We start from the raw sequence: 25808 nt of genomic DNA, 5'->3' as shown, positions 1-25808 counted from the left end.
AACAAGAAAGTAAAAGGGTGAGGGCCAAGCGAGCAAGAAACAAAGAAATAAATAGTACCTAAGCTCGAATGATCGAGACTGCTAGGCAAGCTCGATCCAAAAGGTGAGACCAGTCTTAGAGCATGTAATCCACTGAAAGGAAGGAAGGTGGATCAGTTATGAAAAGTCCTGAAATATTAGGGAAAAAATGTGGCGATTGTCTAAAAGGTGATATTTTTGGGAATCGTGCATTCCTTAAAAAACCTTGATTTTGTACCGAATATCTTGGTGGGAAGGATATGGTTCCTAAAATTTGAAAACCCAGAAAAGGAACCATTTTTGGACCTTCTTTCGCAGAAAATGGGTTTGATCCTAATGACTATTGGTCGAAGCACCCTAATCCTAGTGCACTAAACTAGTATAAATCCTAGCACTCACGGTGTAACAGAGGCAAAAGCATACAAAAAAAAAAACATACGTGTATAACGTAAAAAAGCCATAAACTGAAAACTTACACAATGCAATCAGATGAAACAGAGAAATGGATGAGCAAACGAGCGGTTGCAAGTGCGACCTCACTGAGTCGAAGAGTGCAATGTTACTTTGTCTACTCGGCTTCGAGAACATGCAAGAAATGGGTAAGGAGGGTTCTGGTTTTTCTTTCTTCCTTTTTTCTCTCTGAAATGAACATGGGAGTAAAAGAGGAAGACGACTGGAGTCCAATTTATAAACCCGTGAGAATACAAAAGGCAGGATAAATCTGGGCCATTGGCCAGATTCCGTATCAGATCCGACGGCCAGGAATAAATGACACGATGGTACCGTAAAGGTGGCAGGCAAACGATCAAGGGCAGAGTTTCAAGGTACTCGAGTACCTTGAGTAAGAAATACCCAACGAACGCGTGTCCATACTCGAGTGTGTGACGGAACGGTTCCCAAATGAAGTAGTTCAAAAGTTTTCTTCTCATAGGATTCGAACTAATACTTTTGAGGGGGCAAAATGTTACACCCAGATTTCGAGACCCGAGATTGTGATCTCGAAAGCTGGACTCATCAATTGCGAGCTCGAAATATCAGAACCGCATTTGCATGACCCAGATGTCGAACCCTAGAGTCAAGATGGCAACCTCGAATACTTTTTAACCTCGATGTTCTTTCTGAGCTCGAAAGAGTTAGCATCAGAATATGCCCGATGTCGGGTGTTTGCGGATCAAGTAGTCCGAGCCTGGCACGAGCATAACCTCGGAGTGTGACAGCCTCGGTGGTATCCACCCACTCTGAGCTGGTCTTGGGGAAAGGTACCTAGCTCATAGCTTATCAATAGACTTTGACCGCTATGATGCTGATTGCCGACCTCAAACAACTTAGTGGGTCATCTAATGAGACGCAGTCCATGCATTCAAAAGATATTTATTGTTGTAACTTCCCTACATTAAGGAGATATTAACTAGTCTGTTATACGCCCCCTGGTCTTCAGGGGACGTTTCCTTGTATATAGGAGTTACAGAATTTAATGTCATTATTTCCATTAATAAATAGGAGTATCTTTCCGAAATATGTGGGAACAAACTCTGAGAACCCTCTATAAATAGGATTTTTGATATCTTGAGAGAATTTCTGGAGAATTCATCCCTGAAGAATTTCCTGAAATTTCTAAAGTCTTAATAAAATTGACTCGTGGACTAGGCAGAGCTAACTGCTGAACCACGTAAAATTCTTGTTTTTTTTCTTCTGTATTATCCATCTGCGCTATAGTTCCTATTGTTTAGTTGCTCTACGTTTTAAGTTGACGAAAAGCGACATCAACACCTATATCTATCTATATGAAGAAGAAATCATGTAACGAAGGGGATTCTTAGTTGTACAAATGGTACTTAGAACTTGGAATGAGCATGAAGAAATTAATGATACTTCTTTATCTTTTGAGTTGTTCTGCCTGATCGGTCGCTCAAGATCTTTGGTCTCTACCTGAACATGATGAAAAGAAATGGGATCACTTCTTATGGACTCGCTGAGAATGATTCTGATCTAGTTCATGGCCTATTAGAAGTAGAAGGAACTTTGGAGGGATCCTTACAGACAGAAAAAAGTTGTAGCCAGTTTGATAATGATCGAGTGGCATTGCTTATTCGGCCTAAACCAAGGAATACCTTAGATATGATGCAAAATGGATCTTGTTCTATCGTTGATCAGAGATTTCTCTATGAACAATACAAATCAGAGTTTGAAGAATGGGAAGAAATTTTGTAAATTTAAGTTTAAATTAATTGTTGGTTTGAATTAAATTTAACACTTTTTTTTTATTGTTTTCTAATACCGTTATTTTTAATGTCATCTAAATAAGGTAAATAAATTTAAAAAATAATAAAATTATCTAAATAAGATAAATAAATTAAAAATAAAAATAATAATAAATAAGTCATAATAATTAGTCATCACATTATACAAATTTAGAATTAAAGCATTTAAATTACTCTATATCAATTATGCTTTAAAAACTACATCAAAAAAATATTTGTGTTTAAATTTATTTTTATTCTTTCTTTTATTAATTATTTATTTTGTTTATCAAAACATATATGTAATACTAAGATAATACATAAATATACATATTTTTATTTTGTCATTAAGCTTTTGAATAAGAAATTACTTATTTTAATTGTTCTAGCAATTAATTGACTAATATATATTTATAAATAAATTTAGTTTACTTTAATTTTTTTATTAAATAATCAAAATTTGATCAAATAAACTTTTTAAATTCATACTTTTAATTTAGAATTTCTTAATATTTTATTATATTGAATATTTTTTCTAAAAAAAAATTAGATAAAAAATATTTAATTTTAAAATTAAAATTACCATATATAATATATAAATCATAACATAAAAAATACCAAAATTTAAATTATTATGAACAACTAAATTTAAAACTAATAAACAACATCAAATAATTTACATTAAAATTAGAATTCATCATATTTTTGTATGTAAAAAGTGTGTATCTAACAGATTCTTGGTTTAAAGATTTTTTTGAATAAAATTATGATATTATTTATTTCTTTTAAAACTATAGAAAACATTTTTGCATAATTTTTTTAAGGGATACTGGCGGCAATAATACCTAAATCTAATACACAAATCTTGTTTTTGGCAGTAATAATACCTAAATCTATAATTTTGATGCAACCATTAGTACTCAGCGTTAACTACTCGTCAAGTATCCATGTGGCACAATTTTTATAAAGCATCATATTCTATTACTTTATGTATGCGACACGTACTCGTACATTCTTAGAAAAATACCACTTAAAAGATAAAGTCAGTGGGGCCTTGATAAAACATGCCAGTTGGGCCCACACTACTACAAATATAAAATTTCTTTGTGTTTTTTTTCAAACTTAGATAAAAAGTGCTGAGAAAAAATTTGAATGAGGAGGCAGAGACTTTTCTCCACGGTTATTTTTAAAAAACCGGAGAGAAAAGCTTCACTACTTTTCTCTGCGGTTTTTTCAAAAACTTTTCTCAGTGGATTTTTTAAAAAAATTCGTGAAGAAAAGTAGCTTTTCTCTGCAATTTTTTCAAAATAATCACGGAGAAAAGTCTTCTTCCCCATATACTCGACCCTGATCGTTCACTCTACTCATTTCCCTCATTTAAGTCGCTTACGAGAACGAAAAATCCATCATCCCCAGCCACGGTAATCACCATCTTCACCCTTTTTAAGTGTTTTTTTTCTTCATATTAATGCTTTAAATCATGTATATATTCATAAAAATGATTTATTTTGAAGTTTTAGGGAAAAAATGATGAAATTTTGAGTGTGTTTAATGGGGGGTTTTTTTTTTTTACAATTTTTGAACGTTTTTGAATGTTTGTGGAGGATTATAAGACATTTTCATGCTTCAAAACAGGTATTGATCTCGTAAACTTGACTTTGTTTTTTCATTTTTTAATATTTCAGATTTTGGGATATTAAGACCTAATGTATTTGTTTTTTCATAATGTTAATATTAATTATGTTTATTATTTACAATATATTGTTTTTAACATAATTTTTATATTATAATATTATTTTTTACATATGTTTTATATTATTTACATTATTAATTTTTTTAAGTTAATTTTTGTTAATTATTTCAGGAATCCAAATTTATTATTAATTTATTACTAATTTTATAATTATGGTTTAATAACTTTAATTTTAGTGGTTTAACTAATTTATTAGAAAGTTACTAGTTAAAATTTGAGTTTACTTATTTTAATTTAATAAATAATTTTGAATACTCTAATTATACCAATTACTATATTTATTAATAATTGTTTAAACTTTTACTGTAGGAAATACTTGTTTGATTTTGAAGTGTATGTGTTGAAATTGTTGAAGAATAGTTTCGAATGTGAGTATTAATTACTACTTAATGTTTTATTTTTCTTTTTGAGATTATACAAACTATTGTTAGAGGAGTTTGAATATATTAGATATTCATCCTTAGAGAAGTAGGTTTTGAGATAAAATTGTGTGTTGCAGAGATAACAGAAGGTTGAGAACATGTGTGTCTCAGTGAATTAGCATATGCGAATTCTGTGTGTTGCGGTGGTTTATGGACGAAATTATGCATGTTGATTGTTTTGTTTGTTTGAATTGAATTTATAGGTAGTAATAATTTGGGATATGCAATGGAAACAGAGAAAACTCAGCCCAAATTTTTTTAAGATTAATATATTGATTGAAATTATGCATGAGGGTTTTAAGAAAGAAGTCTTTAACTTAAAAGTTGTGTTGTTGTGGCCTGTTAATGATTTCTCAGCATATAGTAATCTGTCACGGTTACACACAAAAGGTTACCAGGGGTGTCCAATATTCTGCACTAACACATGGGCTCGTCATTTGCTGAATGGACACAAGATGTGGTTTTATGTATTAAGATACATTTATGATCTTGTAAATGCCCCAAATCCGGTAGAAGTTATTAAGAAGAAATTATGTTATAGTTTATACTTTTTTTTGCTTAAGAAAAAAGATATATATAGTACCCGTTTACAAAGACTTGTTCTGTTAAATCTTTTCAAGGTCATGTAAGAAAAATGGGAATGAGAGAGATGCCTTATGTGCTTTAGGGAAAGTGGGAGATTGTTGGCAATAGTGCCCTGAAAGCATTTGTATTGGACAATTTTTTTTAATTGAAATACATAAATGGATTTAATTGTTATGTATATATTTTATGTCCTATAATATTATATAAATATCATAAAATTCTCAAGATCGTTTATGTGGTCTCAATCTCATATTGGTATGGGAGGATCGTGATTGAGATAACAAATTTAAAACAGTTCGCAGTAAAATAAAGTTACCGAATCTTTAGATGAAATAATGCTAGTACGATTCACTAGTATTATGAATACATGTGACCTACATCCAGGTCACTAGTGTAGTAGGAAACTTTAGTGGAGGTACTTTATGTATTGAGAATATATAGAACTAGACCAGATGTGTTAATTAATACTTAATTAAATACCGTTTCATAATATTAATTAAACACATCAATCTATGATCATATACAAGTTAATCTTAATCTTGAGGTTGCTATGAACTACTATATATGTCATTAGATCATTTGATTCATGCGTTAGCGTTTGTCAAAATGATCAGGCTAAAAACTATTGTTTGGGGATTCCATGATATATATGGTTGGGAACATAGTAAACAGATATAGAATCTATACTTTCTTATAGATTGAATAATGGTTCCCTATTGGGTGCACTTTTGGAACTGAAAGGTTATTGACGTCAAATTCATAAACATGGTATGAATTACCCTTCACTAGTAAAGTCAATGGTACTTTAGGAAACAATAAATAATTAAAAGGGTAAAACAGTAATTTTATTCTTGCTTAATTATGAAACATTAATAGAGGATTAATTTGTATGTAATTATTATATCAATAGACACTTTATGGTTACAATATAGTACTCGGTAAATATGTCTATAATTGCAAGAGTGCAATCTCATATTTTTAGTGGAATAATCATGAGATTAATAAATTATGATTATTGGATTAAAGAGATTTGATCAATAATATAAATTTATTGGAGCTTTGAATTATAGGTCCATAGGCCCCAAGGCGGCTCTATCAACAATATTCAGGGGAAGAGTTGATACAAGGATGGAAAAAAAAGGCTATTTGAGAGAAAATTTGTTATTCGGGACAAATATACAATTATATGATAATTGAGGTCGAATAATTAATTAAGAATTAATTATTGTAATTTCACATAATTAAGTGAAATTAATTATATTATTAATTTATACACTAAATTTCAAAATATATAAAGGGGATCATTTTTGTGAAATCAATTATCTTATTTAGTGGGAGTAAATAAATATGGTAAGACAAAATAGTTTTGAATTATTATATTTATTTAATAAATAATAATATGATAACAATGAATTCAAATATGAATTTTGGTTGTCAACTTCTTTTCCTTAAAAAGATGATATCTTAGTTATTTGAATTTAATTTATTTAATTAAATAAAAATTCAAAAATCAAATCCCACTAATTATGGGAGCTACACGCATGGGGCAATCCTAGGATTGCACCATGCGTGTACCCTCAAAACATACAAGATCAAAACATGCGGAGATTTAAAACATTTTTACTCTTAATTCATATATAAAATACTTTTAAAAGATTGTGTGTGCACACTTTTAGTTTTAGTAAACGAAATTACAACTACTCTATTATAGAGTTAAAACAAAACAAATGTCATAAAAGAAATAACAAGCTCCCAACGTTTCTTTGCAAAATTGTGTTCCATCAAAACCTCCCCAAGTCGGGCCACATGTACATATCCACAAGCAGACTATGACGCTCACTGCTCCACTTTTCTTTTGCACTTACCTACTACATGAAACAACTAGGTAAGCGAAAAAGCTTAGTAAATATAGCCTTGCACACAAATATACTAAACCCAGTAATGGGTTGCCCTAAGGTAGATATCCCTAACGATCATTAGGGTATTGGAATAAATTCCAACCCTATCATACAATTCTTAATAATATCCATACATAAATCATGCACATTGGTTACGTCCAAAAACCAATGTTCATACATATTATATCAACCGGCACTCAGAAAATCCCAGAACATTAAAGATATATAATTATACAATTTGAATCAATTCAAACAAACACAAATGATTCTAGCTCCAACTTGGATTCACTCTTAGTGTCTTGGCTCCAACCTGGATTATAATATCACCATGCCCTGGCTCAAACCCAGACTTTATCTTACCATGTCCTGGCTCTAACCTGGATTGTAATTTCATCATGTCCTGGCTCCAACTCGGACTATAATTTCACCATATCCTGGCTCCATCATGAACTATAATTTCACCATGTCCTAGCTCCAATTCGGGCTATAATTTCACCATGTCATGGCTCCAACCGGACAGTATTATAATAAGGGTCTAGCTCCAACCCGAACCCACTTACTATTAAGCCACATAATATATACAGCTTACAAAGGTAGGAATTAAGTGTACCCTAGTCTTAATGACCCAAATGAAAACTAGTGTAATATACTACTACAAGCACACACTAGTATATTCATGTTGTAGCCAAGAAAGAGAAAGGCTAACTTTCTTGGAGTCCTTTGCTCCTAGCTGGATCTTTAACTCCGCTATTCATTTTCCCTTTTTGCGATTACTGTAATTAATACAGTGTACTCAGATTAAAATATGGCATACTCGTATAGCTAATATTCTATGATAGCTACATTCAATAAAGTTCTCTTAGAGACTCTATATTGACATTCTCTTATACACTTTACAGTGTATAACACCATATTCCGCTTTAAATCAATTTACGTTTTCCTGAGAAAAATCATCCTTACCGCAACATGTTCTCCGTCCTGTGCATTTTAATATTCTATCTCTAGAAGACTCTCAATTATATTACGCGTATTTTGGTTACTTATAAAAGGAATTTTAAACAACTCTTAATCTTAGAAAACCACCCTCTTTCTACTCAAGTACAAAGTTTATCGTTTTCCATTCTTTACCCAAAAATATCGCGTTTCAACCTATAATAATTTATTATCCATTAACGATAATACTTTTCGATTTACGATTTTATTAAACCTAACTCCCATTTTTACCATCTTTAATGCATAACCTAGGATCTCTATTACGTCATTTTTTGAAAAGAAAGGAAAATTGGATCCCATATTTAGAAAATGGTAAAAATGAATTCTCAATAACCATAAACTAATTTGGGATTTGTTAGATATCCAAAACTTTAGCTATTTTTTGAAAACAACTTCATTTCCAATTCCGAACCTAACTTTTTCACTATTCATTTTAATGTAATAAAAATTCCGCTTTTAAGCTCATAATCAATGTTAGGTTCTCTAACCACAACCCTTTAAAATTCTGTTCACATATTATGCGCCCTAATGACGAGAACTAGGAAAAATCTCACGTCAAAAATTCAAATTAGGTTAGGAGAATTAACCTCCCAAAACTCATTTTTTGTTAAGGTTCGAAATTACTATTTTTCCTCGTTTTTAGGTAACTTAGAAAAATTACTACTCTTAAACCATGACATATTTTAATCTAAAATTTTACCAAGGACTTAATACCTATCTTAAAAAATTTCTCATAAAGTTTAAAAATTTTTGGGATGCAAAACCAATTAAACCATTTAAAGAAATCTAAGCAGTGCCAGCTGCCTAGGAGATTTTCTCAGATTTTTAGGGTTCTTTAAAAACTTATTTCTCTTACACTGTAGCCTGGTTTTTTCTAAACTTTTAGCAGGGTCTTTAACCATATCTAATTTAGTTTCTCTCAAAATTTCAAAAATTTTGGGATAGGGGAACCCAGTAAAAAAATTATGACAATCTTTGCAGTGTTTGTTGCCCAGAAATTTCATTTTCAGATTATTAGGGTAAAGTTTGAAAAACCATTAATCTTTAACCATTTTACAATTTCTCTAAAAGTTTTATGTGATTCTTATACAGATTTAAACTAACAGTTTACCAATTTTCATGGCTTTTGGCTCAGTAAAATGTGTTCAATATTCAAAACAATCTGGGCAGTGCATGCTGCCCAGAAATTTTCTAGATTGCATCAAGGTGCCAAAAATTTCACAACTTAGGTTTGAAAATACTTTTTCTTCAATTTTTTGAACTCAATTGCTCATCTAGAACTATGCAACCATATAAATTATTTCCATAAAAAGAGGTAGTAGGGTACGATATGATCTGTTGGAATTCAGACCACGAAAATTTAGCAACATGCATTTCTACACATTTTATAAAAACTAAACACAACTAGCAAACCCCTAGCCACATGCATGCATGAAAATAAAAAAATCAGCCAATCTAACCCTCAAGCATAAAATAAACTTCAGAAACCAACAAAACTACCTGTACAACAAGATCTAACATCAATAATAAAAAACAACTCAAAAACCAACCAAAAATCTACCTTTGATTGTTCTAGCTTGGAGATGAGGTTCCCTTAACCTTTAAAACTTCCTCCTTGTGTTCTATACACTCAAACCGAGCCCCAAGGTTCCACATGCATATTTTCATAAAGGAATGTTAGGGAAGAAGATGGAGATGAGTGGAAAATTACCAAAACTCTAAAATCTTTACCTTTGTTTTCACTAAATCATCAACAAGCTTCAAATCTTTGAGATCTTCTTAGAACAACTTCCCTTTAGACCTAGAACACATGATCCATGCCATGCATGACTATTAGAATCTCATGCATGCATAGTAAAAACCCTTATGATTTCGGGTTTGAAAGAAAAATAGAAGGAAAAAGATGTACTAAGTTCGAAACTTACACTTGCCTAGTGTGCTCTTGGGTTTTCTTCCTTCCATCAATGGAGGGTGAGTGTTCTTGCTCCTTGGAGAGAAAATGGAAGCAATGGAGAGGAAAGAGAGAGACCTCTTGGTTTTGGGTAGGGAAATGAAGAGAGTTTCCTTTTTGTTTTCTTGAGGAAAAAGAAGGCAATAAAAAATATAATGATTGGGTGTATAAGAGGAATGAGTGGAGGGTTAGCCAATGGGTGAGGTAGCCTCTTACTCTTCCTAGGATAGGTGTCATAGACACTTGAGTACACTAGGGCATAGCCTAGCTACCCATCACACCCTTTCTCCTCCTTTAGAAATGACTAAAATGCGCTTGCCCTTTTAACTCACTTCTAATGCACTCAAAGGCCCTTTGGTAATTTCACTCTCCAAATTTAACCAAATTTTTACCCTATATTTTTAAATATCTCCAAGCTAAAATAAAATAAATGTAACCAAAATAAAAATTTTCATATAACACATAATTTTGGCAATTTACTCAAATTGACCAAATTTTGTCACACAACAAATTTTGTCAAAGTTGTTTATATGAAATTTTTTGTTGTATACCATTACCGCAACTTCCGCAGCGGACTAGGAACCGTTTCTAACAATTGGTACCAGAGTCATCCTTATTCCCTGCATATGTTAATTACTGTGTGGATATCATATGCATTTTTACATTATGTGTAATATATGAATGGATGGATGTTTATGTATGAATCGTTTTTGTTCTTAAGGGTTGGTGTTCATGGTGTTTTTGGCTTAGGAAAATTCTAAATTTTTTCTAGATATACAAAAAATGTAAGAAATTTTGGGACATAGGAATTTCGCAATTTATTTTTTAAATTCTGGAAAAATTCTTTAATGGCCCGAGCCCCGAGCACAAACCCCAAGGCCCGAGCCGCGGCCCCTGCAGCCGTGCACACCCATGTGCGCCCAGAGCCTGCGCCCCTGCTCACCTGCGCTTGCTCCCATGCGCACCCGTGCCTGTGCCCCAGCGCTCCTCCAGCCGCCGACCACCATTGACACGCCCATTAGGGTTTGTGTCATGCAAAACCTAATGGTTATGTATTTATCCATTTGGGCATGCTTAAGCCCAATATAATGAAAAGTGTTTTAATTATAAATTTTGAGTTAATTGTGCTGAGTCTAAATTCCAATTGGGCCTCAATATCTTTTTGGGTATTAGAACCCAAAGTTTGTATATTTTAAATTTGTTTAAATTAATTAAAATGGTATGTAACTCATAATGGTTAATTAAAATGGTAATGACGACTAAAAGAGAAGGTCCAAGATCAAATGAGTTGCTCTTTATTAGGCCTTAGTTAGTTTAATTATTTTTGTGTATTTTTTGCAAGTGTTATAATTTTCTAGAAATACCAAAATCACCCAGACCACATTTATTTATTTGCTTGAACATGATTTAATTGTTTAACACTTTATCATACATAATAACATGCCATGCATATTACCCACATAGTACATATTAAGCATTTTTTTTAGAAACAAGTTTAGGATTGTTTATACATTTTTTATTTGATAACTCATATAACTAATTTAGTATTAATTAGTTAAGATGGTAAAAAGAATTTAAAGTTGTTTATTTTCTTATTTAATAAAATTGTTTTATTAAATAAAAGGGTATTCTATTTAAAAAGGCAAAATAAAATTTAGGGCATGATTATTTATTTTAATAATGGGTCACACTCTGAAGATGTATCTAGGCTTTTGAGCGCATCTAGTGCATCATGACCAAACTAATGGTAATTCATAAGCCAAAAGAGAAAAGGAGCTTTTAATTTTTCACATATGGAGTTGAGATCTTGTCTCAAGGTTAATTTTTTCTTAGTCAGACATACCCTAAGGCGGTCCATTAATTTTCAAATTAATCTATCGTGGAATAGTAATTAATTTTGTGTGTGTTATTTTATGTGTTGCATTCATGCATCATATTTATTATTCCAAATATAAATTGATATTTATTATATGCATTAATTCATTATATTTTATTTAATTAATTTTCAGCAATATGTCAAATCCAAACTCTATAACTGCTTTACTTGCTAATGAGAAATTGACTAGTGATAACTATATGAAATGGAAATCAAACATGAACAATGTTTTGATATGTGAAAATCACATGTTTGTCCTTAATGAGAATGTCCTGAGGTTCCTACTCTCACTACTGCCAAAACTACTATAGAGAAATATGACAATTGGATCTTATCTAACAACAAGGACAAATGTTAAATGCTTGCCAGTGTGAGAGATGTGCTCAAAAAGAAGTTTGAAACTATTGAAAAAGCCTACGAGATTTGGGAATCTCTACACGACATGTTTGGCCAGCAATCTGATAAGTGCAAACATGATGCTACCAGAAGCTTCATGAATATGAAAATGAAGAAAAATATTTCTATCAGAGAACATGTCTTAGACATGATCAACATATTGCACAATGCAGAAATCCATGGTGCGACAATTGATGAGAGAACTCAAGTAAGTGTGATACTTGAATCTCTCACACCAGCTTTTGCTGCATTTACTACAAACTATGTTATGAACAAATTGGAGTACAATATGACCCAATTGTTGAATGAGTTGTAAACTTTTGAATCTCTAAACAAAAGTTCCACTAAAGTTGAGGAGGCAAATGTTGTTGAATCCAAGCCTTCCTCTTCAAATGGAAATTCAAAGAAAAGGAAGGGTTGCCAAGGAAAGAACAAGAAAAAGGACAAACAACCAGAGAAGACAAACAAGTCTTCCAAGAAGAATAATTCTACAAAGAACTCAAAAAAGAAGGCACCAAAAGGAGAATGCTTTCATTGTGGAGTTGGCGGTCATTGGCAAAGGAATTGTCCTAAGTACCTGGCTGAACTGAAAGACAAAAAGAAGGGTAAATTTGATTTACTTGTTTTAGAAGCTAGTTTAGTGGAAGGTGATTTTTCATCTCAGATAGTTGATTCCAGAGCCACTAACTATGTTTTTCTTTGCAGATTCTTAGTACTTCAAGGAAGCTGGCTCATGGAGAGGTGACCATGAGAGTTGGAAGTGAACAAGAGATCTTGGTAGCTAAAGTTGGAAAAGCTCGCTTAGATTTTGAGAATAATAAATTTATTGTGTTGGACAATGTTTATTTTATTCCTGGATTTACTATAAATTTAATTTCCTTATCAAAATTGCATGAACAAGGTTTTAATGTTTCTTAAAATAATAATTCGATTGTTATTTTGAAATATGGTTTTGACATTTGTTCTGCAAAGTTTGAAGGTGGATACAAGTTAGTGTCCAATGCCGAGCATGTTTATGATTCTGAATTATTTAAAACTGCATATCCTAGATCTATTAAAAGACAAAAGATAGATTACAATAGTGAAACTGTAACGCCCTGGATAGCCAAGACCGTTACACTGTGTACTTATAGAGGTGCAGGACTTGCTAATCAAGTCATTAGTTTGAAAACGTGTCACTAAATATGTAAAAGTTATGATTAAAAAGGTTTTGGTCTCAAAAGACTATTATCATATATTATCAAGTCATTCCTTGGCTTCTTTGCATGCTAGGGTCGCAGCGCTCTAGAACAGAATCAACGCTTTATTTTAAATTATGTTTTTTTTAAGACAATGGGATCCCATATCCTTCTTGGTATTTATTTTGTAAGTAACTCTTATTTTTACAAGTTACTTAATAAAATTATGGTATTTTCGCAAATGTAAGTTCTATTAAGGATTTGTATGTATAGTTTCGTTAATGGTCCAAAAGTCTAGAGTAGTGGGTCATTACAGAAAATGAGCTGACTTGGTGTACCTGTCCACTATCACCCACACCGAGTCATGAAGTCCAACTGTTCTAGGTAATCCTCCCACGAAATCCATCGTGATATCCTCCCACTTCCACTCTGGGATACCCAAAGGCTGCAGCAATCCCGCTGGTCGCTGATGCTCAGCCTTAACCTGCTGATAGGTTAAACATCTAGACACATACTCAACTACATCCTTCTTCATCCCGGACCACCAGTATAACGTCCGTAGATCCTGATACATCTTCGTGGTACCCGGATGAAGTGAGTATGGAATAGTGTGGGACTCATCCAATATCTCACACCTAATTCCCTCATCCGCTGGAACACATATCCGTCCCTGATATTAGAGCAAACCTGTCTCTGAAATTGAATAATCCTTAGCTGTCCCTGCTAAGGCATGCCGTCTACTGTCCTGCAATTGCACATCTGTCATCTGACCCTCCTTGACCCTCTCTAATAGGGTCAACTAAAAATTGATACTAGCTAACTGGCCCACCACCAGTTCTATCTTTGACCTGACCATCTCATCAGCCAATTCTTTCGAGATCTGAGTAGAACTATACAACTGTCCTGGGCCCCTCCGGTTCAACGCATCTGCCACCACGTTGGCTTTCCTAGGATGGTAAAGGATATCACAATCATAATCCTTAATCAACTCCAACCAACGTCTCTGTCTCATGTTCATATCCTTCTGAGTGAAGAAATACTTCAGACTCTTATGATTAGTGTAGATCTCGCACTTCTCTCCATACAGATAATGACGCCATACCTTCATTGAAAATACAACTACCGCTAACTCCAAATCGTGAGTCGGGTACCTCTGCTCATACTCCTTCAGCTTTCGAGATGCATAGGCTATAACTTTCTCATTCTGCATCAACACACAGCCTAAACCCAACCTTGATGCATCACAGTAAACCACGAACTTCCCTTCCTCTGAAGGAAGACTCAACACAGGCGCAGAAATAAGCCGTCGCTTCAACTCCTGGAAGCTATTCTCACACTTCTCTGACTAGACGAACTTCTGATTCTTTCTTGTCAACTCTGTCATCGGCGAAGAAATCTTCGAAAACCCCTCTACAAACCGCCTGTAGTAACCTGCTAACCCAAGGAAACTTCGCACCTCTGAGGCATTCCTCGGTCTCGGCCAATCTCTAACTGCCTTTACCTTGGACGGGTCCACCTTAATCCCTTCTGCCCCAACTATATGTCCAAGGAAAGTCACCTCTGGTAGCCAGAACTCACACTTCTTAAACTTGGCGCACAACTGATTCTCCCTTAACCTCTGTAAAACCTGTCGAAGATGCTGCTCATGCTCCGCCTCTGAACTGGAGTATATCAAGATGTTGTCGATGAAGACAATGAAGAACTGGTCCAAAAAGTCCTTGAACACCCTGTTCATCAGATCCATGCAAGCTACTGGGGCATTGGTCAAACCAAAAGACATGACCAAGAGCTCATAATGCCCATAACGCGTCCGGAAAGCTGTCTTTGGTATATCCTCATCCTTGATCCTCAGCTGGTGATAACCAGATAGAAGATCAATCTTTGAGAACACCGTCTTACCTTGCAGCTGATCGAACATGTCATCAATCCTTGGCAGAGGATACTTATTCTTAATAGTCAACTTGTTCAATTCTCTGTAATCGATGCACATCCTCAGAGTCCCGTCCTTCTTCTTAACAAACAACACTGGAGCGCCCCATGGAGAGTAGCTAGGTCTGATAAACCCCAAATCCAGAAGTTCTTGCAACTGTATCTTCAACTCTTTTAATTCTGTTGGTGCCATTCTGTATGGTGTCCTAGATACTGGTTCTGTCCCCGGTGCTAACTCAATCTCAAACTATATCTGCAACCCTGGTAAATCCTCAGGGAAAACATCCAAGAACTCGCACACCAATCTGGTCCCTCCCGGCCCTGCCGGCATAACCCTGGTGGTATCCACCACACTAGCTAGAAAACCTATGCATCCCCCCTGCAACAGGTCCCTGGCTCTCAACGCTGAAATCATAGGTATGCGGGGTCTAGACACCGCACCCACAAAAACGAAAGGGTCCTCACCCTCCTGCTCAAAAGTAACCATCTTCTTCCTACAATCAATCGTAGTCCCATACCTAGCCAGTCAATCAATTCCTAGAATCATATCAAAGTCTCCCAAATCTAATTCAATCAAATCCATCAAAAGTTCCCTACCATCAACCATCACTGGCAGTGCCCTAATCCATCTCCTAGAGACTACCAGTTCCCCTGTAGGTAACAAAGTCCCAAACCCCGCAGTCCGATACTCACTAGGTCTACACAGTCTATCAATAACTATACTAGAAATAAAAGAATGTGTAGCACCAAAATCAATCAATACTGTAAAAGGAAAGCCAGCACTAGAAAGCTGACCTATCACTACTGAGGGACTAGCCTCAGCCTCCGCCTGAGTCAAGGTGAATACTCGAGCTGGAGTCAAGCTATCCACCTTTCCCGCTTCACCTTTCTTCACCGTTGGGCAGTCTTTCCTAAGATGCCCCACTGCCCCACTGCCCAACACGCAAAACATGCCTTGGCCCGGCACTCGCCCAGATGATGTCTTCTACACCTCGGACACTCTGGATAGGTCCGCCATGCCTCACCGCCACCCTGGCGGCCACCCTGACCACCCCGACCTCTCCTATCAGAACTAGGAGCGACCGACGTGTCAGGAGTCTTCCTCTTGAAATCACTGGGGCCTCCGCCCCTACCTGTCCCTGAATAAGGGGGTACCACCCTGCGGCCCTCACGCCTTACCGTGCTCTCCTTCCATATCTTGTTCTCCGCTTCCTCTGCGGTAAGAGCCCTCTGAACGGCCTGGGCATAAGTTGTTCCTCCAGGTACCGTTGTGATCCTAACATCCTGGGCTATCATAGCATTAAGCCCCCTGATAAAATGATCTTGCCTAGCAGCATCAGTAGGCACAAGATCTGGTGCAAACTTCGCAACCTATCAAATTTCAGGGCATACTCAGTAACAGTCATATTGCCATGTACAAAACTCACAAACTCATTGACCTTTGCTGCCCTAACAACAACATTCTAATACTTCTGGCCAAAGAAATCCTTGAAACCTTCACAAGTCAAAGTGATAACATCTCTGGTCTGCGATGCCACTTCCCACCAAATACGGGCATCTTCCCTCAACATATAAGTGGCACAGGCCACTCTATCCTGTCCCTCAATTCTCATGAAATCCAGAATTACTGTAATCATAGTGAGCCTTTGCTCGGATTTCAATGGATCCGGTCCTCCCTCAAAGACTGGGGGTTACTGCTTCCTGAACTGCTCATATAACGGTTCCCACTTGTTAACAACCTCCCCAGGCTGCACAGCTGGTACCACTGCAGGTGGTAAAGAAGGGGCAGCACTCCCTGATGGAGCCTGCTGTTGCAGAATACGAATCAGCTCGTCTTGACTTTGTAGTCGAGCCTGCATCTCAGCCATTAATTGCTGCCAATTCTCAGGGACTGGCGGAGGAGTCTGGCCCTGGTCATTGCCCCTGGTCCTGGACCCAGTGTTGGCTAGTCGTGAAGATTTCCTTGGACGCATAGCTATCCAAGTCAATCTGCAAATATCGACTCGGCGGTCAGACCACAATGACAGGGTAAAAGCTTCTCCAAAACTCATCAATAGAACATAATCAATCATAGATAACCAACACATATAAGCATCCATGCACCATAAACAATTAATCATCCACATACTCATTTACATGCACGGCAATGTTAATAAACATGCCTCAATATTTTCACACATCAGCCAAGGGCCAGGCCCTATCAGTATCTCATGCTTCCTAGCAGTTCAATGAATAACAACATGCATAGCTCATCTCAGGCACATAAGCACACATATACACATTACGAAACCCTGACTTGAGCTTGTCTCCAGTAGCGAATGTACATATCCAGGCTGTCTTCAGGAACCCATAAACCTAGGACACTCTGATACCATGTTGTAATGCCCTGGATAGCCAAGACCGCTACACTGTGTACTTATAGAGGTGCAGGACTTGCTAATCAAGTCATTAGTTTGAAAACGTGTCACTAAATATGTAAAAGCTATGATTAAAAAGGTTTTGGTCTCAAAAGACTAATATCATATATTTAAACTGTAGTAAACATGGGATCCCATATAAAAACAAGGTTAGAACAAGTTTACAGACTCTAAAAAACACATGAACATCCACTAGCCATACTAAGGCAAAACAGACAATTTTTAGGTTCCACGTCCTTGCTTCATCTCAACCGTGGCGGCCGAGCACCTGGCTATGTACATTCTGCTCGCTGAGCTCTCCAATCAGGGCTGATCTAATTTTCCCTTGCCTTTACCTGCACCACGTAGCACCCGTGAGCTAAGGCCCAACAAGAAAACATCATAAATATCTCAAACAATGATAACAGACAAACAGTTCAGTAAGCATGTATTCCCTCCAGATAATCCTCAACAGATATTCAGCATATGCAATCCAATACAAGATATATTCTATCACATATAATACTAATATCACGTAATATCCAGGGTCGACGACTTAGGCCGCATCCTCTGTTTAACCCACTGACTCCGGCCCGCTTAAACCGAGCTTAGTGCATAATAAGCTGTCCTCGGCTACCAGTGGTCGAGTCGCGCCCTGTCCACTAGTGAAACCCTTGGCACCCTTAGGCCGTTGGTTCACTAAATGGCTTGCATGGCATAATACCATCTTTTCAAGCATTTACATTAGGGAGCCCTTAGTCCCATCTCATATAATCAATCAGGTGTAGTTTTCTTACTTTTAGTCTGTGCGATTATTGAATCACGAGCAACGCCACTCAAGCACGATCCGGTCCTGAACCTAAGCTTTTATCACCTAGTCACAACCAAAATATAAGGTTCCATTAATACTCCAATATAGGTTTCCAATTACAAAACTAACCCCCGGGATTCCAAATTCCACCAAGCACGGTGGTGAAACCAAACCCGAGCACACTAGACAACTTTCCCGTGCTTAAAACCCTCAAAAACTCATGTGTGCAACCAAGGGCTGTGGCCCCCAAAGCCTAGCCACGACCCTTCCTCAAAACAGAACCTACTCCCACGCTAAACCACACACGCGCCGCGGCCCTTGCCTTGGGCGTCGCGGCGCGCCCCCTTGGCTGAGCCTCCTTGGCTTCTTTGCATGCTAGGGCCGCAGCGCTCTAGAACAGAGCCGCGGCCCTCCCCTTCGAACCCAGAATCTACACCATTTCTAAGTCTGAAACCTCACCTTAAACCATCCCAAAGCTTCCCAACTCTTAACCAATTAATTCCCAACTTCTTTAGCATGATCTAAGCAACATAATTCCCAAGAAAACACAGCCTAACACACTCAAATCTCCTCCTTTCAATTTCTGAAACCCAAGTGCTATAAACACTCAAACCAACCACTCAAACTCAATTTAAAACCTCCAAACTTGGAGTTGAAACTTACCTTTGCTGTAGAATCACTTCACCAAGCTATAGCCAAGCTAAGTTCCCAAGTTTTCCCTCTTAATTCTGCCTTAAAACATCAAAACCATATTTGTTTAAGCACTTAACCAAAACCCAGCTAGAACTCAGAATTCAACCACAAAAAAGATGTTTAGATGCTTACCTTAATCCCTGTTTTAGTTCCTTGATTTACTCCTGAGCTAAACCTTCAATTCCTCACCACAAATCCAAGAGATTCCAGCTTGTTCCCCTTAGTTTTCTGTGTTCCTTTCCTTGGTTTTCCCTTAAGCGTGAAAGAGAGCTGAGGCTAAGTTTATGTCGGTTTGTGTTTTTCTTCTAAAAGCTTCTCTATGTCTAACTTACTTGTTAAGTTAATCCCGAGGCTCGGGGTGTCGGAACCGTCCCCAAGGCCAAAATGGTAAAATCCCCCAATATTTCCGCCTAGACATTCTAACCTCAAATATATCTCCATATATTTATTTTCATTACCCGATAATCCAAATCACTACCCGCTATCTAAAAGTACCCCCAACTTATCCAAAGTCATAACTTAAGCCCCGTTGTGACTTTTCCCACTATTTGACCCTAGAATCGTCTTGAGTCGTGCTCAGCGAATCTGTCCACATAATAATGTAGTTCTCACATATATCACATATCATATTACCACACAATATTATCAGTTATCATATAAACATTATTAAACATATAATTACTCATTAAATCTCAATTATTCAATTAATGCCCTCCTGGCACACTAATCAAGGCTCTTAAGCCTTATTAGCGAATTTGGGTCGTTACAGAAACATATCTGTGGCAATTGAGATTGGGACATATTGGTCTAGACAGAATAAACAGACTAACAAAGGATGGTCCTTTAAGAGAACTATCTATTGGTTCTCTCTCAGTCTGTGAATCTTGTCTAGAAGGCAAAATGACGAAGATACCTTTCTCTGCTAAAGGCTTAAGAGCCACAGAATAATTTCAACTTGTACATACGGACGTTTGTGGTCCACTAAATGTCCAAGCTAGAGGAGCTTATGAATATTTTGTCACTTTCATTGACGATTATTCAAGATATGGTTACCAATATTTAATGCATAGGAAATCCAAAACCTATGATAAGTTTAGGGAATTTCGAGCAGAAGCTAAAAAACAATTAGGTAAATCACTAAAAGTACTTCGATCTGATTGGGGTGTAGAGTACTTAGATTAAGAATTTGAGGACAATTTTCATGAGCATGGAATTCAATCCCAACTCACTAGACTTGGAACGCCACAAAAAATTGGTGTTTCAGAAAGGCGGAACAAAACCTCATTGGATATGGTTAGATCGATGATTAATTTCTCATCATTGCCTTTGACATTCTGGGGTTATTCAAGAAAATATTTTCTATACATACTCAATGTTGTTCCATCTAAGTCTATTAAGAAGACATCATTGGAGTTATGGAATGGTACTAAACCTAGTTTACGTCGTTTCCATATGTGGGGTTGTCCTGCACATGTGCTTAAAGGAAAGACTAGGAAGTTGGAATCACGCACTGAAGCATGCATGTTTGTAGGATATTACAAAGAAATAAAAGGTGGTATATTTTATAGACCTAAAGATAACAAAACGTTTGTATCTATGAATGCTACTTTTCTAGAGCATGACTATATAAATAACCACAAACCTCAAAGTAAAGTCGTACTTGAGGAAATGGTCTGAAATAAACAAGACCAATCACCAGCAATGGAAAAAGAAAAACGGCTAGAGGATATCGCTAGTTCTAGTCAGAACAATAGAGAGCTTCATCGTAGTGGGAGAGTTGGTAAACAACTAGTACGCCATGAACATGAAGTTTAGATGCTTGTGTCTAACACAAACAAAGATCACTACAACATTTTTGACCAAATATTATGGAAAAATCTTACATAATTTTAGAAGTGTTATTAATACATGCAAATAAAAATACACGGACACGGAAGATATAGGTGCCAAATGAAAAGTAACTTAACAAATAAAAAATGAAGAAGGGTTTTCTCTATTCTCTCATTCTCACGGTTTGAATCCCTAATCTCTCTCAATCTCTTCCCTCTCTTCCTGCTGAGACCCTTCATCTTCGAGCTTCCAAGCCATTCCCATTCATCTTGTTTTGTCCGAATAGCTGAGCCCAAACGTCATTCATCCCTGTTCTTGAAACCTGAGCTTGAACCCATATGGCTCCATCTTTGTTCGTGAACCTAAAAATCTCATCTCTGAGCTTGAATCCAAACACCTTCATCACCGTTCATGAACCCAAATGCCTCATACCCAGAATACTGCCGTTTGATTTCCAAGCCACCGCCATCCATTGTCCAAGCTGCGGCCATTCGTGGGTGTTTTTTCAGATTTTTCTTCTCTGATGTGTTGTAAATCATTAAGGCAGAAAGAGACCATGGCTTCTCCTTCTCCTTCTCACCTCACAGCTATCCTACAACGCCTCTCAAAACCCTCCCTTTCCCACTATAAGTAAATCTCTCTCTCTCTCTGTATATATAATATATATACGTATATATATGACACTACTAGTACCCTTAAGATGAACTAGTTGAGAATTTTTAATTATCAGCCATTTCTTGCACATAGTTCTTGTATAATAAGGATACTGCTTACTTGAAGTCTTGGTTGTTACCATTTCTGGGTGATTCTGGTTTTTCTTATTATCCCCTGTTGGAACAAGAAAAAATTTCTGGGCAATCATCTACTTTGTCACTTTTGGTGTTGTTTATGAGAAAATTTATAACTAATATGAAATTGGGTTTTATTTATTTCGTTTAAATGAGACTCAACCCAAAAGTGTACACTACTCAGTGCTTAGTTTGTATTTTTTAATTACTTTAATTTAAATATGTCTAGAAAGTAAAGATTTAAAACTGTCAAATAATATGACGAGTTTAATTCATTAGCAACCTAGATTGGTTTAGATATGTCACTAAATGTTCCACTCACATTTCATGGATTGTAAACAATACTTGATTTCATTTCTGTAAGATGTTTTAGTATGAGAAATAACTTAAACCCTTAATTTCATTGCTAAATTTGGTAGTAAACTCGAAGCTAGTCGGGCTCCGTGTGAGGTCGAGTTTGGAAAATGAGAGCAGTGGCACTGAGGATTCTGGTCACTCATCATCAAAACCTCTGAAGGTAAGGGCTTCATGCATTTTGGTATTTAGCTAATTATCTCTGATTATATTGTTTATTGTCTTTTACTTGCAAATCACTTATGTTTTCTTAAGAACATGGTCTTAGTAGCTAGCATTGGGACATGTTATTGTGCTATTTTGGGCAATTTTCATGCTGTTTAAACTTCATGATAAAATTTACTTTTGATGTTCTGTCTTCTTTGTAAGATGGTGTAGATTTTCTTTCTCATGGTCATGAGTTATTCTCACTACTGTCTGGTGTTGTTTTTTTGTTTGCTGGTGTAGTTTTCCTTTTAACAGGGGTATGCATTGTTGTAGGCATTGTGAGCACCGATATAGAAAATTATTGAGGTGGGGTCTTCTTAATGTTTGTTTTCCAATTGAATAGTTCAATCTTGATATGTTTAATTTTGTTTGAGTTATGTGATTGTTAAAAAAAAAAGTTTTGAGTTATGTGTTGCATATTTAGAGTGCTTTTCTAGTAAAATGAAATGTACTGAACTTAGAGACAAAACATTTGGTATAGGTTCTGCTTAGAGATCCATTCGATGACAATGTAATCCCCATTGTAGAGGAACTTCAAAGACTTTTACCTTTAAAAAGCGCCAGTCCTAAAGGCCATGGTGAAGAAGAAGAGAGAGCCTCAGGGGTACGAGATGAAACTGAAACCAGCGAAGAAAATGGTATGCCAATCCATAACGAAATTATGGTTTTATGCTTAGTTTCCTTGTCTAGTTCTTGTGCTTACATTGAACCTTGAATGTGGCATTGCTAGAACAAGTGTTAGAATACTTATATAGTGCTTTCTTTTTATATTAAGCTATTTGTGCTTTCTTGTTATCATTTTAGATTATCGCTTGAGCTTAATATTTTTGATGGTTTTGGATACCTTGAGTCATGCAATGCAGAGTTTCCATTCGAATTCTGGGCCTTAGAAGTTGCACTAGAAGCTATTTGTAGTTGTCTTGATGCTCGCACAAGAGAATTGGAAGCTAAAGCTTATCCAGCTTTAGATGAGCTGACCTCCAAGGTAACAGAAAGTAGTTCTTTTGCCCAAAACATAAGAAGTTAAATATAAGTGACCATAATTTATGTGCCATTTTGAAAGGTTTTTAGCCTAAGCTCTTTCTGTCCTATTAGTGTATTCCATTGCCAGAGCCAAACCGATTGTTTTCTTAAGTTATGAACAATAGAGTTGTCTAAGATGATAGTGGGAGTTGTAAAAAATTGTAATGCATGATTCTGATTTCATAGCATGATTATAATATAAACATCAAAGATGCTCTGTTTGTTCAAATAGATTTGAATGATTAATCTTAAAGAAATTTTATTTGCTTAATTGGTTGACCATTAGACTTGTTCAACACAACTGTAGGCCATCTTTTTCATGATTTTTTTTGAAGTATCTAATTTGCTATATGGTTTGAGCAATTCTTATAAAAATAAGCATAAACATATCTGGAGACAAATCGAACATTACAAGAAGCACAACATCAGTATTTTTAGGTCATGTTTGGAATGTGAAATTGGATTGGATTAAAAAATATAAGGTCAAAAACATAAAAGAATGAATAAAATAATCATTTCTGAATGATAAATTAGAAGGAAACAAGTTGGGTATAAAGTTGTAATTTTTTTTCTTATCATTGAAATGTATGAAGACGAGGATTAGATAGATTGAAATGATCTCAAGATCTTACTTTGTGCATTTGATTTCTTGCTCTTTTCTATTTTTGGGTATATATTAATGTATTCATTATTGATGAGATTTAAGTGTTGATCATATGTAATTATTCCATTCAACTGATACAATGTAAACCATGTGCTTGTGAAAATACCTCAAAGAACCATGTGTGTGTTGCTACTTTTACTTTTTGAAATTATTAAAAACACGTATAATGTACACTTTGTGAGATGTTTAGATTTAGTTCTTTGTCTGTACCAGCTTATCTATTTTAATTTATAACTAGAAAATATTATTATATTCCATATTGAGCTTTTTCTTGATCTCACTTTTATTTAATCTTATAATTTGAACTTGTGTAATAGCATACAAGCTACTGGTTCAATGGCATAGAATATGTATTTTGCTATTAAGTGTTATAATATTGAATTTATTGTATGTGAAACACAAGTGAATATAGTAGGCTGGCAGAAATTTCTTCGGTACCTCTTCTACTGCCTTATCTTTAAGAGTTTCAGTTGCTCTCTGTGACTTGATTTCACCGTGAGCAACCCCCAACTCCCTTTCCTTTTTTGCAAAATGATGGAAAAAAATAGTATCACTATAAATGCCTTTCAGTTTACTTACACGATTGTATGAACTCATTATTAACTTGTTAAAACAATAAAATACGAATATACTGATAATACATATTGATATACATTCACTCTATTCTCTTAATGGCAACAAGTTGTTTGACAAGTTTGATTTTATTTGCACTGTATTCTCTTTTCTTATTTATAGCTTTGGTAAGTTATAGTTTATATGATAGTTATAGAATTGGCTTTGCATTCACTTTTTATATTATTTATTTATTTTAGTTTTCATCTTGCAGTTGTTCCCAAGCTTTGTTTGAGTCTTCATTTTGTTTTCTATTATGCTTATTTATATTTGGATTTCTGAATTCTGTTTTGTTCATGTTGATTATAGTCAGTAATGGTTTGGATTCACACAACCGTAGTTGCTGATATATTAATTAAGATGTGGATTCCCTTGTAATTCATTTTGGAATTAAGATATGGATGAATATGAATCATATGGCCTTTATAGAATAATGCATTTGATAATGTTTTTCCGATTTTTCTCAAGCTCCCTTGGGTATATTACTTAATTCTGAAGTAGGATTATTTATTTTGACATATTTAGGTCTTAATGTGATGTAATTCTTACTGCTTTCTATATCTTCAGTCTCTGTGTTGGATAATTTTCACACCAATAAGGGTCAAGTATTTGTTTAGATCATTGGTGTTCAATTTGTTACGACTCCTATGCAGTATGACTTTAATGATTTGACTTGACTTTAAATGTCCTGACTGGATTTAAATGGGGCTAATTGTATGTTAGGTTTGTGGCATCATCTCGCCAATTGGTGAATACTTTGGAGGTGTTGTTGGTGAATGATTTAGGCTATGCGAAGAGATACGTACGCTGCTTGCAGGTAATTTTTTCTTTAGAGGAAAATGTATATCATTAGTGTTTCAATTTTTGTTTATGATTGTGACATTTAATTATTTGTGGGTGTGTTTTGGGAATCTGCTAGTTTTCGATGAGATATCATTAAATGTTATCAAGACACAGTGGCAAAAAGTTTCACTTTCACCTTTATGTCATCTTTATAACACATTAATATTTCAAGTAGTTTCTTTTCACAAGTTTGGAGTGTCCAAACAATATCATATAATATCTCATATCACTTGTATTTTAGTTACAACCATCTTTCCAAATAGGTTTGCATTTGTAATACTTTGTGAATCCATATTGAGAAAGACTTAGAAATGTTATAATATATGATCAGACTCAACTCCTTTCAAT

At 35.4% G+C, this 25808-nt stretch overlaps 1 pseudogene; it reads left to right on the top strand.

Moving 5' to 3' along the window:
- LOC133814292 (protein Ycf2-like) overlaps positions 1 to 25397 on the top strand; it is a 52055-nt pseudogene extending 26658 nt beyond the window's left edge.
- Positions 25398 to 25808: the final 411 nt, after the last annotated feature.

Source organism: Humulus lupulus, chromosome 2 (genome assembly GCF_963169125.1).
Source record: "Humulus lupulus chromosome 2, drHumLupu1.1, whole genome shotgun sequence".
NCBI classification, from domain to species: domain Eukaryota; kingdom Viridiplantae; phylum Streptophyta; class Magnoliopsida; order Rosales; family Cannabaceae; genus Humulus; species Humulus lupulus.
The sequence above is the reverse complement of the archived record's forward strand: the minus strand, read 5'-3'. Positions and strand labels throughout refer to the sequence as shown.